Below are 15,676 nucleotides of genomic sequence, written 5' to 3' on the forward strand. Positions count from 1 at the left end.
GATATTGATATTTGAGAGTTAAGAAAAAAAACGATATTTCAACCACTTATTAGCTTCCTTGTAATATGTAACACAAATTAACCTTTTAGATAATGTCATCTTAAATTTGTTGATTTAAACTGCACCCAAAAAATATAATGGGAAGGACATTTTACAGTTGAAAAGTTGACTTATTAATACACTCTGGTGGACAAACTATAGAGTGGTGACTGCATTCTAAACTAGTACATCATGAAATACAGAACTTTTGGTACCAGTGTTGTGGAAATTAAGGTATTTCTTTAAACACGTTGTAAATGAGAAACCCAGTTTTTACTTAGTTGGGGTACACAATGAAACAAAATGTTTCATTGTGCTATCAGGCTCTTTTAATGCAAATCCATTCAAATCAAATTTAACTAAGATGTAGCATGACTCTTTCCTGGTATACAATGTGTATATCAGACTGTTCAATAATGGCAAAAATACAAGTTATACGTCCATGACTCTGGAAAGACATTTAAGACCTAGCTTTAATAGGGCTGCAACTAACTATTATATAACACATTAGAAAACAGTAAAAATGCACAAGGCAATCTCATCTCTTCCAGTGAGTCAGCTGTGGTTAGTTTGCACTGTAACTCCAAAAGCATGTTGTCTATGGACTGAACATACAGGACAGCACTGACACGACTGAGGACAGAGCCTCTACGAAGAAACCGTATGCCAGTTGTATATTACTTTGAACAATAGTACAGGATGCAAGGCAATCAGCTAAGCGGCCGCCCATCCAGAAAGTCCTCCCTCAACACCGCACTGTTCAATGCCAGCTCTGTCTTCTCTCAATCATGTGCCCAAAACAAAGTACCATCCTGTCCTGGCATCTACCACCAGACTCTCTCCTGTTTCCTCCTCATCACATGGGGGGAGAGAAAAAGAAAGAGACTGCATCATTGGTGCAAATGCATTCATTCGGTGGGAAGTACAACTTGATGCAGTGTGTGACCACCAAGGTGGATGTTGCTTTGACTCTATCACATGCCACAGCATCATAGAAGCCCAAATCTCAATCCACTGACAGAGAACTCCTGAGCAGAACAGGCAACCACTGTAAGAAGATCAGTGTAAGATTTAGGTGTCAAATCCCGTACAACAGCCCATCGATGGATAATGAGCAAAATTGCAGCTCTCGATGATGTATTCAGACTTTGGGGTTTCTGAGGTGGCCTTTCTTCTATCTGTCTGGCTGAAGTGTCTTTTGCAATTCTATCAAGCACTATGAGCACCAAGAGACACTCATACCAACCCCATACTCTGACTTTCATATGAGGAGGGCAAGTGAAAAAAATGCCCTTTGGCAGTAGTTACCAACCTTGAGGTCTAGAATACAAATAAAACAAAATCCTGCCTCACATAATTATGGCTTCTTTTCTGTGGTCTTTGTTTTTTTCTCATTAAATACTGTAAACTTTATATAATTCCTCCTCAAGCTGTAAAACGTTTTTATTGAACTGCTCACAACTATTAACAGTATTTAAAGATGGACGTAGCCTCCTTGACGTCACCCATAGGTTTCTTAAGAGCAGTTTTGTAAATCATAGTGGGCTGCTCATTCTCAAACCAGCACACACTCAATTATGCAGAACTTTAAGCCTTAATAAAATTTAAAAGGGTGAGTTACATAAAACATTCACCCCCTAAAGTTGGTCATGAAGGGGGACATTAGACCAAAACCATTTTTTGTACAAGGCTATAAACATGTTTATTTTTGCTGTAAAGTTGGGCATTTTAACATGAGAGTCTATGGGGTTCGACTCACTCTGGGAGCCAGCCTCTAGTGGCCATTTTTGAAGCTGCAGTTTTTGGCTCTTCTGTGTTGGCTTCATTTTTCAGCCCTGGAGGTTGCTGCTTGCTCACAACTCATAGATATGCATCCTGTGCTTCCAAGTTGACATTGCTTTGTATTACAAAGAAAAAATAGTAGATATTTCTGGCTAAACTGCAACAGCATGGACTTACTTACTGACTGACTGACTGACTAACCAAGTTGTCATAATTCCATTGTTGGTCAGCTGAATGTCATGTGACTGAGGAAGAGATTTCCATTGGTCGCTGCTCTTTAAAAATGAATTGACACAAACAGGTTCTATTAGGGGGCGTTTACAGCCTGCAGTGTCATCGACTGAGACCACCTCTTGAGGTGCACTTCAAGTCTGTGTTGCGGTTCGCTTAACCTGTGCATTGTGAACACAAAGCACTCCAGGTTTGCTTCGCATTTGCCATTGTATAACAAATCACATGCTGTTGCACTGAGACGCATGAAAAATCATATAGATGCAAGCATGACCGCTGGTAAAAACAGCAAGATGGGTGGACGAAGATTAGTTTGGTTCGAGGAAATAACTACTGTACTTCTCCAGATATACAAAATTAACACATCAAATGGCAACTGTGTACTACCTCCCCCTTCTCTCTCTCTCGCTCACACACACACTCACACATACACACTCTTTCTCTCATAATAAAGAAGTGCAGCCACCTTGTTCCAGGTGAAAGCTACCCATAATCCAAAGCAGTAAAGGTCTGATATCTGTAGTGTGAACAGAACAGGACTGGGGCTCCATCAGAGTTGAAGTGGACCATAATGAGAGCTGAGTCCTCTTTCAAATGAACTCACAATGTAAAAAGAGTCTCTTTTCTGTTGGTTCACTTTAACAGGACTGAGTTTGGTTAATTTAAAAAAGATTATATGTGAAAATACCCCAATATTCTGTTGCTTCTAACTTTCCCTTTGAGTCATTATTTTACAATTAAATATAGCCAAAATGACAGCACAGCCATTGTTGTTACGTGAATGGTGATTTTGTCAGACGACACCATGGTTATAACGTCAAGATTTTAGCAGTGCAGAGCAGCAGCTTGGAAGTTAACATGTAGTCTTAATGGTCCAAGCTTCAGTCACTATTTCATACTTGTTCCCTTGTCTGACAATGGGAACAGAAAAACATGTAAAAAAGCTTTATTGGAAATTCATCTCTATCATAATACTGTATGTGTGAGCACAGAGAGTAGGAGAGAGACAAACAGAAATAGGCTGAAATTGACTGACACTAGGCAAAATCCAAATAGCCTACGAGGTGGTCCAGACATGTGCTAGGTTTTGACCTAGTCTTGTTATACATGCAGTCAGACCCAGATAATATAGGGCATGGATTTCAGCCAATATAAAGTTTCAATTAAACAGGCAGCTGTTCCCATAAGACATGGATTTGAGCCTCTTCTCCATCTACTGCTGATTACTGGACAGGATAGTGTCAAGGGTATAATACAGTGCCGTAATTATAATATATACTGAGGGTGGATGCATTACCCCATATTCCAATATGCTCAAAATGTGTCCCCCAATATTTCAACATAAAAATAGAAATAAAAAATTGCTATACTACAACAAATAACCATGCACCACTGTCTGTAATTATAATCACAACTTAACAGATTGGCATCATTATTACTGCTGGCTGTATTATTATGGAGTGCCGTATCCCAGGAGAAGCCGTTGCTTGACTGCTGGGGGTAGGTAAAATCAGTGTCAAACAATGTACAGTGCAAAACTCGAATCTAATATGATATGTAATATTTTTGGTAAGTGTTGTAAAAATTATATTTTTCTGAGTGGTTATTGTCTTGCAATGTTATGCTCAATTCACATTAGAACGTTAGCTAGCTAGCATACGTTCCATGCACTTGCTAGCAGTGCATGAATAGGATTCGTTAATGTTGCCATCAGTTGTTCATGGGACACTTATTATTGCAACACCAATATAATCAATAATAACACTTCACTTCGGCCAGGACATGCATGAAAAGATAACTTTAACGTCAGTACAACATTTTGCACTGGAATTGGTACTGTTCAAATAATATTTTGTCAAAACTTGTGCATAATTGCATAGAGCACAAATGTTTTTGGTGTAAATCAGCCAATTTACAAGTGCTAATCAATCAACAATTACTAACATTAGTTATCATAGCTAAGTTACATGGAAAGTTAACTAGTCACACATTCACCCAGTGACCAATGACCAACAATGACCTAACGGGCATTTTCAACTCATGTTTATGTCTTCATTATGGTATATATTTGGTCCCCCAAATACTTCATGGTTACAGCCCTGGTATAATAATTTACTCCTACTTAGAGCCCACCTGACCAACAAGCTGGCATTTATCCCAAGTAGTTTGACCTTATGCAAGCTGCAGTTCATCTATGATATCCATCAGTACATCCTCAAATAGCACGAGTTGTTCATTAAGCCAGTCTGCACTTAGAAAGTGTAGAAATACTGCAATATGAATAGCAAAGACATAAGCACATGTTTGCCCTCAAAGTGATACAGTATATACCTTATGTCTAGAAAGTACCAGACTGAAGTCAGTATTGTACTGTATGTAAACACACGGTTGAGAGCTAAAGCTACAGTACATGTGCACAAAACACATCACATCATTATCCAATCCTTTTCAGCCTTTATATGTCGTTCACTCTGCAAATACAGCATTGTCTTTTTGTACCTAGAGAGAGAAAAGGGTTTAGTCAATGGTTCTCAAATTGGGGGGTAGGCCCCCCCTGGGGAGGCAAAGAGCCAATGCAAGCGAGCGTGGATGACCAGGGGAAAAGTATGAGTGAAACTAAGTTGAATAAGTATGAGTTATGTAGGGAAAACAAACCAACAAGAGTTAATTGATGCTATCATGCTGACCTTTTTTTCACTATAATTAGATATGGATCCTTTTTTATTAGTTATCTCCCCCAAAATCAAATCCCTGCAATACTTTAATGCCAGACAGGCTCATGTCCCTTCATAGTTTCATTCCATCGACAAAGACACAGCAGGGTGCTCCTTTATTCTCACACTGAACTATGTTGCACCCTAAGACTGAACAAACTTGTTACGTTTTTTTTTCATTCCTGCAAAGGTAAACCAATAATGCAGCTGGATGAGAATATATATTTTACGAAGACACAGAGCTTTAATCTAATTTGACAGGAACTTAGTGCATTTCTTTGTTTATGTCTGATCCAATAGTGAAGAAGAGAAGAGACAGGAGAAGCCAATGACAAGCCATAGAGAGGGGCAGTCAATTCTAACAGCAGAGGCCAAGCGGGCCAGACATGAGCTCTCGTCTGCTCCAGCCTGTCAAGTCCAGCAGTCACAGTCTCACCTGCTGCCCACAAGCCTTGAGGTGACTCATCGTTGGAAGAGAGAATGACTGGGGACTTTGTCTGCTGCAGGTGACTCCAAAAACTACATTGTTGTTAGAGTGTTATCCAGTTTATGAGTTTTTTGCACCTAGCCTAGCAGGATGGATAAATACATTTGTTAAATGTGATTCTATGGATGCATATGGACTGTTACAGTGTGCCTTTGTGAGAAATCTGGTTAAGTATGTGCATGTTAGAAAAGGCAGTAAATCATACCAAAAGTAATGCAGATGCTTTACCCCTTTCAGTTAGCATCTAATCAAAAGCTTGAATATATCCCTCACAATAGGCAAGATCACCGAACAGGAAGACCAGATGGCACCTGTAGCCGAGCTGTGACGAGGTGTGAGCCAGCTGTGAATGCTCCGCCTGCACGACTTAAAAATATGACAGGCAATCCAAAAATTAAGCTGTGTAGAGAATCTGCAAAATCCATGCATGGTAGCCACTGAATGTTTCAAACAGGCTTTACAATGCCATTCCTAGCCCTCAAAAATAGAGACCTGCTCGGGGTAGAGTTGGTTTGGGTTTATAGTATACAGTGGCCATTTGAAAAAATTAAATGAAAAAAAGCACACATTAAGCAGCAGTGGTGCACTGAGAAGGGTGTAGGAGTCAACAGGGTCATGGAGGAGCTTCTAGCAAGTCCCTCCAATGGTCAAGCTTGATCTTACTAAGCCACTACACTTGATCATGGTAGAGAGGAGGGTGACAACTGGGATAACTGTTTTAATCAGAGGCTTCACTCAGTTATCCTCTCGGGTACAGAGTAAAGATTTATCCAGTTGTGCACAAAATCATTCCTGCAGATTTTCACATAAGCCCCAAGAAAGAAAGTACTTAACAAAAGGAGGCTGTGTAATCCAAAGTAGGGGGCACTGAATCTCAATAGTAGGGTACCAAGCTACATATGAGGACCAAGCGTGACACGTTTGTAATGTCATCTCTCTCTACAGCTGGACCGAGGACCTTGCATGTCGCTTAAATGACACAACCACGCGATATCTCGACTGCCTTTTACCTTACATTTAGCTAACTCAAGATTGGTAAACGTTACACACTGACTTGGCAAGCAGACTGATGCTGCACATAGGCTACACGTACAAAGAGCGTCGTTGTGTTTTTTATTAAAATTAATTATACTATTTAGCTCCATGTATCTATAAAATATTATATAGCAAGACATATAGGCTACAAGAAAAATAATGAGTTTAAATGCGTTACAAGGATTACACATGAAGGTTATAACGTTTTCAGTGCCTTACCAGAGAAGTACCAGTGTCCTCCTCCAACTCCAGATAGCTCCACACAGACCTTGCCTCCGCTCAGTGCTCGGCTGCCGTGTCGTCTCGTCCTGCCTCTGCCCCGCTACGTCCGTCCGCCTTCCTTCCAAACGGCGTTAATGTCATGTGTTTCCCTGTGAACTGTCCTCGTAATCTTCTCAAAAGTGGGATGTTAAGAGTTCCCGGGTTCCGCCTACCGCACCTCACGGACGGCGACTCCAATCAAATCATTGTTGTGTGTTCTGCTGCGAAGCCCGAGCTCGCCGCGCAGGGACACGAGAGCCCTCTTCTTTGGCACGCGCCTTTTTTAATCGTTTTGGAAATGATGACTGGCGTTAGATTGATATCATAACCCGGTTAAAAGGTCGTTTCCGCTGCGGGCAATGTAACTGCCATTTCACACGGTGATGGTGTCGGGGTATATTTCATGTTCATGGATTTATCGTCGTGCTTGAGCGCGCATTATCAGACAATGAGGCAGTGAATGACCGCGAGGAGACCACTCAAACACACGCCGTGCATGCTTTTCTTCTTCTTTTTTTTTATTCCCCTTAGAATGGTTCCAAAAATAGACCTAATATAACTAACGCGGACCTTTAAGAAAAAGCAATACAGCCGAAGTGTTTTTTCATAACACGCAATCAACAACGTAAACAGCTGCCAGAGCCATGTGCCACCAAAGCCCACTGTTGCTTACGCACATGGATACGCAAGCTTCATTTCTAGGTCATCAGCGGCAGCGCGTTTTGATGTCACAGCGCTCCGGGGATCGTTTCTTTTCTCTCTCTTCTAGCTCGTGTGCGCCGAGGAAGACACATACCTGCAGTAGAATTACCTGTGCGCATTCATGGGGGTGACAAATAGAGCCAAACACACATTTTCCATAGCTCATTTTTGTAGGCCCAACACACACACAACTATAAACTTTACCTGTATTTGCAGTTCTATTTATTATGTATCTTCCCCCCATTTATTTGAAATTGGGAGCTGATAGATTCAGTTCTCTCCCACAAATACAAGGCTCTTAACCAGCAACCACAGTTTCCTTTAAAGCTGTCACAGCAAACCTGACCTTGTGGAAAGCAGGGGACATTTAACCATCTGGGACAGATAAGCTCAGCATCTTCTCTTGAGGTTGACCCAGTGGGGAATGGCTACCCATAGAGGAAAGGGCTAGAGATGCTGAGAAACAGGCTTGTGCATCCCAGAGGTCAGCAGAGGAGCTCAACAGATGTATGCTATAGTTCATAGAATCTCAAGTGCATGAAGGCATGTGCTTTAATCTGCAGTTTAATTCCAGAATACTGTCCCCTGGTTTTCCTCTATTCACAAATAACATGTTGGTGTGCTAATTTAAGCGCTGTCAACTAATGAAGAGGAGAGGGTAAACGCAAAGGACATCTGGCAACTGGTTCTGGAGGCACAGCATTTTCATTCAGCTGTATGAACTCCCCCTGTTCTTCTTTTAATGGTGTGTATGAGCCAAGCCTTGCCTCATCTGTCAGTTTAAAAAGGTGATGCATGTGCAGCGCTCCAGAGGACTTTCTGACTGCAAAGAGCAGTGCACTGCAAGGTGTATCCATAGAAACTGGGTGTAGCAAAGGTCTGCAGCACAAGTTAGATGACCACCGAGCAGAGATACTAAATCACTCACAAAGTGTGGTAGCAATTAATGTATTTTAGCTCATGAATCACATGCTAGGGTATAGGTCTACAGACTGGGCCAGTACATGTGCTAATTCATTCAAGTAACTGCACTGAAATTGGTGACACTCTAAAAACAGTGGAGGAAAAAATGAAATACACAACATGTTAACATGTTAACCATATTTGTTTTAGCGTGACAGCATGCTAACCTTTGCTAAATAGCACCAAAAACAACTGGTGGGAATGTCTTGATTTTTATTTAAACCCAAGTATTGGACAAAGACATTTTATCAGATGATGGTGCTAGCTGAAAAGGTCAGGAGATGATTACTATTCATACCTTGGGCACCATGAATGTATGTAAAAAAAATTCATGGCAATCTATCCAGTAGTTTTTGAGTTATTTTAGTGTCTAGACCGTACTGGCAGACCGACTGACAGACCGACTGTCAGACCTACATTTCATCCCCAGGGCTGTGCCACAGTCATCCCTAACAACATGCACTCTTCATTTTGGATACAAAGAAAAGGTAAAATAAAACTAACTTTGGCTGTCTGCATTCTTTCTGTTTTTGTATGGAGATGACACATGAACTTTTGTATTGCTGCCAGGTATACTTCATTTATTTGAATCAATCAGAAACATGAGTAGTTTGTCTTTCAGTTAGTTGACAGGATGACATAAATTATTAATGTTCATAAAGATCATGATGATTTTACCCTATGAAAGTAACATCCAATATATCATCTACTGACAGAAAGAAAGAGTAGCTTTTTAAAATTTCTGCTTTAAAAATATTCTCTCAACTTGGCTACCACATAGATTACCATCACACTCCTTTGAAATGCTCATTACATCACAATCTTTTTGTTCCAACACTGAAGATGAATTGTTTAAAGTTAGTTTGGTTTCAACTTCAAGTTTCATCCATCCATCCATCTTTCTGCAGTCTTTCAGGTTTAAATAACATTTTTTAGAAGAATCGTGTTCACAAAAACTCAACGATGATTTGTTGGTCTAAAGCAGTTTCATTTTTTGCTTGCTCTCAAAAGAATGTAGTGGTGCACATTCATGGAAAAAAGCGGTAAGTCATCTTTGTACAAACTGCAATACACACACTATTGAACCTAAGGTATTATATCAACAAAGCAGTACAGCCCTGTGAACAGCTTTGAATGGATTTCTGGAAACAATGGGAGCCTGTGACTTCTGGGAGGTCAGGGCAAACCTGCATAACAGTATAATAGCTTATAACTTTGGTAACTCTGGTAAATATTTAAGTGGATTTACACTTTTCAAAAGGTAGATCTAAAAGAAATAAAACAACCCAATTATTTTTAGACTGCACGGATATCCTTTTATCCATTTATCATCCTGCACCAAAAGAAAAACTGCCTGTGTAATCTTCCCTTGATTGCTTTGAATCAAATTTGAAACAATCTTGTTTTTTTGAAGAAGGGTCTTTTCCAAGTAGCTTCCCTCACATGTATGGAGCTTGATTTGTGGCCTCCTGTCCATCCTCCGCAGCCCCACAGCCCCCACCATGCACATAATTAGGAGAAAGAGGAAGAAAAGATCTCATCACAGACCACTAAGCCCATTCAGTTTATTTTGCTGAGCCCTGTTGGAAGATGCTGCAATCAAACTCAATTAAGGTCAATCTCCCTGTGCATTCTTCATTTGGGGAAGAAATGCAGTCACTGTGTGATTATCCAAAGCAAAGCATGGCCAACTCATGGCCATGGAAATTATGTGGTTATGGAGTTACCTGAGAGCCGGTTTGAGTGAGATGGTGCTTTATGTAGGACTATAGGCAGCTTGGTGAAGGTTTATTAATGCCTTGTGAATCGAGTGTGGGGGTGACTCATACTCATGCTGTGTGAACATCAGCTAACACTGACGACACTTGACATGGTGCCTTGGGGGCTATATGCATGAGTCAGTTTGTAGGTGTTAGAGAAGATTACACGCCAGCTCAGTTGATAAGGTTTGTTTACATGAATAAAACAAGTAAATCATAAGGGAGAGAATAATATGATCCACATCATACCGTATACAGTATGTCAGCAGCCTTTTCACCAAATTTTGCAAATTTTCTATTCTACAACATTAGCACTGGTTTCACTTCATGAATATTTGTTTGGTTTGTGATGCACCATTTTTAAAAAAAAATGTAATTAGTCAAACTGAGCCTAAAATCCACCCCACCAGTGCATTTTCATGCAGAATTACAGATATTAAAACATTTACTGAGACATTGTGTTTATTTCCAATAATAGAGGCTTGTCTTGGAGATGGACCTGTTGTCATGTGAGCATCAGTAGAGACTTTTAGGACTTTTCATGTCACCATTTAGTTAAGCATTGAAGTTATTTTTTGTTAGACAATCCCAACTCAAGAGATGATCATTTGACATGAAAACTGATTTAATTAGCTGATATCATCACTTAGGAAACATTGTCCTGTTTCATATTATAGAATATTTTAAATGAACTTCAGCAACACAAGCAGGCAATAAGACACATTTGTTGAAAAAAGACGACATACTGTCAGTGACTGTAAATGTTACATAATGCTACAGTAAGCTGGAGTAGTCAGGGAGTTTCTGAAGCATTTATCGAGAGGAGACATCTGTCATACCAGGGGAATGCTGTTTGTTATTCTCTCCAGACTTCAATCAAAGTTCACAAAGTGTCTCCTCTCCTACTCACATAAACACATAATTGGGCCACCTGCCCATGCTTCTCTTTTGCCATCAAAGAAGCACACACACACACACACACACACACACACACACACACACACACACACACACACACACTGCTCTGTAGGATACAGAGAAGTCCTGAGCATTATTCCTCTCTGCAGGAGGAATTCCCTGAAGGAGAAGTCTTGCCATTACAGAGGGAGCTGACACACAGAGGCCCAAAGAGGGAAGGGAGTAACGGAGTAAAGAAAAATAGGCAGCAAAGATGAAGAGAAACCACATTCTGGGATCAAAGTTTCAAAAATACCTCTGATTTAGTTTGCAATGTAAATAATTTGTCCCTTATGTGGATCAAAATATTTAACAATCGCCAAAATTGTTTCAGATTAAATTCTTTTGAGGCTGGAAAATGTACCTCTTCTGCTTTCATTTTCCTTTGGCTACCAAGAAGTTTGTTAAAATATACAAAATTGCTTTTGTATGATATGCTCTGAACCTCAACTTGAACTAAAGTTGTAGTTGGAAATTTCAATTTAATGTGAACATTCATGGTCCCCAGATGACATGTCCATATTCGTTGCAAAAGTAATGACATTCCCAACATTAGTTTTACTTTAGTGCGAATTAGTGAATGATTACACTGTGAACTAAGATGGTGAACATGATAAACATTTTACCATGCAGGTATATTAGCATTTAGTTAAAAGCACTGCTGCTAGCGTGGCTCTAGACTCTTAGTCTTGTTTAACTTCTCAATATCTTCTATCTTTAACAACTTAAATACTTTTAATAACACCAATTACATGTAACATTTTGTGCAGTCAGGGCTTGTGACACAAGGTCTTGTGATCATCTTGCTAGTGTTATCATCGCTACATGTGCTTTTTACTCAAGACAAAATATGTCCCCAACTGGATTGCACTCCGTGACTGCACTGAAACTACTATTAAGGGATCTCTCACAGTCTCTCATCTTCTATAAGTTCATCAGGTTTCTACAGACCACTCATTGAATTTCATGCCTTAGACCCCTGCTTGGTATAGCGTTGGGGAACCATTGTGTTCACCATAAACTTGCGGCACCCACACGAAAGATGAAAGGCTCATGTGACAAAGTAAATCCCAAACAAGAAACTCCTTCTAAAGAAATGAACTCTGTATGAACTGTGCGTGGCCTCTCAGTTTTATTGACTGAACAAACACTTGTGGAACAATTTGCATGTGACATGAAATGTACAGAAATAAACAAGACTAGATCAAAACCTAAATGACTGGACCACGTATGGTCAATGTGCAAAATTGACGACGTAGTTATAAACTGTTGTGGAACTGATGTTATTTGCCTCGACTGCAGAAGGTAATAGACCTTTATTTGAGGCAGGCTTATATTAGAGGCAGGAATTTATTTAAAATTCCCTTTGTTTAATATGTATTGTATGTATTGGTCATTGGTATTTTAGTACAAAGCCTTGTTTTCATTTGCTTCCATTTACCATTTTAGAGTGACTGCCCATAACAAGAGACCAGGGTTGGCCCAATTGGCACCAATTCATTTTGAAAAAGCAACAGCAACTCCAACTCAGTCACATAGCATTCAACTGACCAATGGTGGAAATATGATCGATCGATCGATCGATCAATCACTCACTCACTCACTCACTCACTCAATCACTCTTGTGATGGCAGGGCTGGCCCTACTGATGCAGTCGAGCCATTCAAACATATAAGGAAATATGCAATATAAGGTTGATGATCAAAACAACATGAATAGAGAAAGAATACATTATAAGTAAAAAATAACTTTCCAAATTTGACATGTGAGAGCCAGCTGCATTAAGATTTCTTCTGCATTACACCAGAGAATACTGTGCAATGTTAAAACAGACTAAATGAGCAATGGAAAAAATAAGATATAATTATGTACAACCTTTGCTGGTTAATATGACTTTCAGGCTCAGCCTAAAGTCTCTACACAGATTTTATCAGAAAGCTGTCTTAAGGGCCCCTTGGGAGAAATATCCAAAATATTTTTGGAATAATAAGTAAATAATAAAGTGGAAATACCTAATTTTATGAATGCTAAAATTTAATAATACATCTAAACTCCCAATAAATGAATGTGTGGATCATAAGTTCCTCAGTTATTGAATTCACTTTTTGTCTGTTTGGACAGCTGGCCAGAGTTTTAAACGTCTTGCCTGCATGAGACAAGTGTATTACCAGTGTGGGTTCTTCTGTTTGTTGTGTATTTGTTCCAAGTATAGTCTTAGATGTATTTCCTTTTAGATCCCTGAGGAAAGGAACACAAACATTTCAGATGTAGACAAACACAATGCTGTACAGTATGTCCTTTGGATCAATGCGGCTTCATCACAGTCCACCTGACAGTACGACACACAAAGCTTCACTGTTTAAACTGACAAGACTGACTGAATTCACAGCAACTCTTCGCTTACATACACAGCTAATATATATATTTTTTTTTTTTTTTCCCATGGAATATGAGTTACAAACCCAAAACACAACAGCCCAGTCTCACCAACATGACAAATATGTGGAGTCTTATGACGTCTCCTTATCATAAGCTGAGTAGGGTCAACAGGCTACAGCAAAGATTCAGCTCTACATCACTGCAGCTAATTAATAGAAACGCTTGAATAACAGCCAGAAACATAAACAGGGAACATACATCTCTAACAAAATACTATGAATTCACAGGTTGATAAATAATGGACAGAGATGTCCATGCCAAATTACTAAATTTCCCTCTTGTTCTCATACTTGTATAGTCACATGCAATAATTTCCTTTCAGTATTCTGCAGCATGTCTTATGATCTTCTTCAGTTCTTGTTTTTAGCTTCAATTTTCCATGTCACTGCTTGTCATGTTGTAATAAAATGTATCATCCTATTTATTTCCACATTTCATTTTTCTGCTTCATCACGGGTGAGTGTCAGAAACTATTAACTCCATGTATCCTGCAGCGGATGCAAGAGTGTTTTCCACTACAGATTTGACTAAAATGTTATTCTGTTCTGTATTATTAATAGTCATATGATGTGGAGGACAATCTATCAACTTGCAAATACTTGCAGAAATAAGAAAGTAACCACTCTGAACTCAGTGAGAAGATGCAGCTTGACATTTAGTTTCTTATTTCTACAGCTGTAAAATTACATAAAGTATAAAAGAAAACTTTAATATTATGTTTAGTGAAAATATTATTGGTTAGAACAACTAATCGCATTAAACATTTATTGCAACCTGTTTGATTCTTGTTCATTTAATGAGACATTTCTTTAAAATTTGTCTGGTATTGTCTGTCACGAAATTATCAGGCTGCAATGATTACATACTTTTTCAAATTTTCAAGCTTTCGTTTTACAATACCTCCTTTTCTGTAGCTGCACGGACAACACCACTCACCCAGCACTTTTCTACTTACACCTGTACACCTGCTTATTCATGCAATTATCCAATCAGTCAATGATGTGGCAGCAGTGCAATGCATAAAATCATGCAGACTCCCATCAGGAGCTTCAACTAATCCAATCAAACATCAGAACGGGGAAAAAACTGTGGTGATAGGATTTGTTGCTCTGCAGTCTGTTATATAGGCGAAATGTAAAAGGCATGGCTTAAAGGCATCATGTTACATCGTGAGGCAAAGACCATTGTTTCAACCTAAAAATAATAACCCTGCATCTTACCCTCAACCTCAGACATATCTGAAGATGAGGCTGTTTCTAGGTCATAAAGCGACTGTGTGAGCTGAAATCCTATTTGTATCATATTCTCTATACATTTGGGACATGATGTACGTGTGCCAGCCTCATCCTCTCACAATTTTATTCAGCACAAGTGTGGCCACCGACTGTGTTATGCAAAACGGCTTAGTCAGCTGACACAGATTCTGGTAAGCTGAGCCAGTGCCACGCCGAAAACTGAGTAGGCATTCACAAGTCTCCCCATGAGACAGTGAGCACAGTTCATTTTGTGCTACAGTATTAATCAACAGGGAGATCAAAGCTGTCATTCTGCTACTAGAGAGTAAGTTAATCTGCACAGTTTGAATGTCACTGAAGAGGAGACTTGGGTGAGATCCTTTCCGTACCACCCAGTATGACGCATGGAATCCTGATCACAGCAATCAGGGAGGATTTCCTCAGGAAAAACACATTGTAATGATTCAAATTAACCTTCTCCTGTACGATTGTGCCCGTTTTATTATGATCCCAACGCCACAGAGGTTAATTCACTCCTTGCCCCCACCCTACCCTACCCTGTGGCCAGCAACAGTGAGGACATCATGTCAGTGTGGGACAGGCAGGCGTGAGGGCGGCTGCTGATGCAAGCAGCAGCACAGATGATAATCACAGCAAGATGGAAGAGAAGATTTAAAAAGACAAAGCAATTATACATAAAAGGCGCTCAAATGATCAGCATGAAAATATATTTAACATCATTCGTGTGCTATATAAAAGTAAAAGTTTAAGAAACAAATTAACTAACTAAGTTTCATATGTTTATGGATAATAATATAAGATTTTTTGTGTTTTTGTAATTTTATCATGTTTAATTGTTACTGGTTGAAGAAATTTCTTCAAAAACTGACATTGCCCCCTAGTGGTCAGAATGAGAGTGATTTTTTTAAACTGAAAACAGCTGAAACACAAGTATCTAAATAACACCTTAAAAAAAAGGAGATAAAGAGAAAACTAGCACAATGATGAAGTCTCTCAAACCTCCACTGAAACTTAATACTGGCACCACAAATGACTTTTAATTCACCTACA

General features: G+C 39.4%; 1 protein-coding gene across 2 annotated transcripts in view; it reads right to left on the reverse strand.

Moving 5' to 3' along the window:
• LOC111652221 (sodium-coupled neutral amino acid transporter 3-like) overlaps window positions 1–7,106 on the reverse strand; it is a 38,977-nt gene extending 31,871 nt beyond the window's left edge. The window contains exon 1 of one of the 2 annotated variants that reach the window (XM_023402430.2): window positions 6,508–7,106. The gene's annotated coding sequence lies outside the window, so the exon portion shown is untranslated. The remainder of the gene's footprint in view (window positions 1–6,507) is intronic. The other variant, XM_023402431.2, reaches the window with a different exon arrangement.
• Window positions 7,107–15,676: the final 8,570 nt, after the last annotated feature.

This window comes from Seriola lalandi, unplaced genomic scaffold (assembly GCF_002814215.2).
Source record: "Seriola lalandi dorsalis isolate HSWRI2012SDOR001 ecotype SW California unplaced genomic scaffold, Sedor1 jcf7180002053931, whole genome shotgun sequence".
Lineage (NCBI taxonomy): Eukaryota > Metazoa > Chordata > Actinopteri > Carangiformes > Carangidae > Seriola > Seriola lalandi.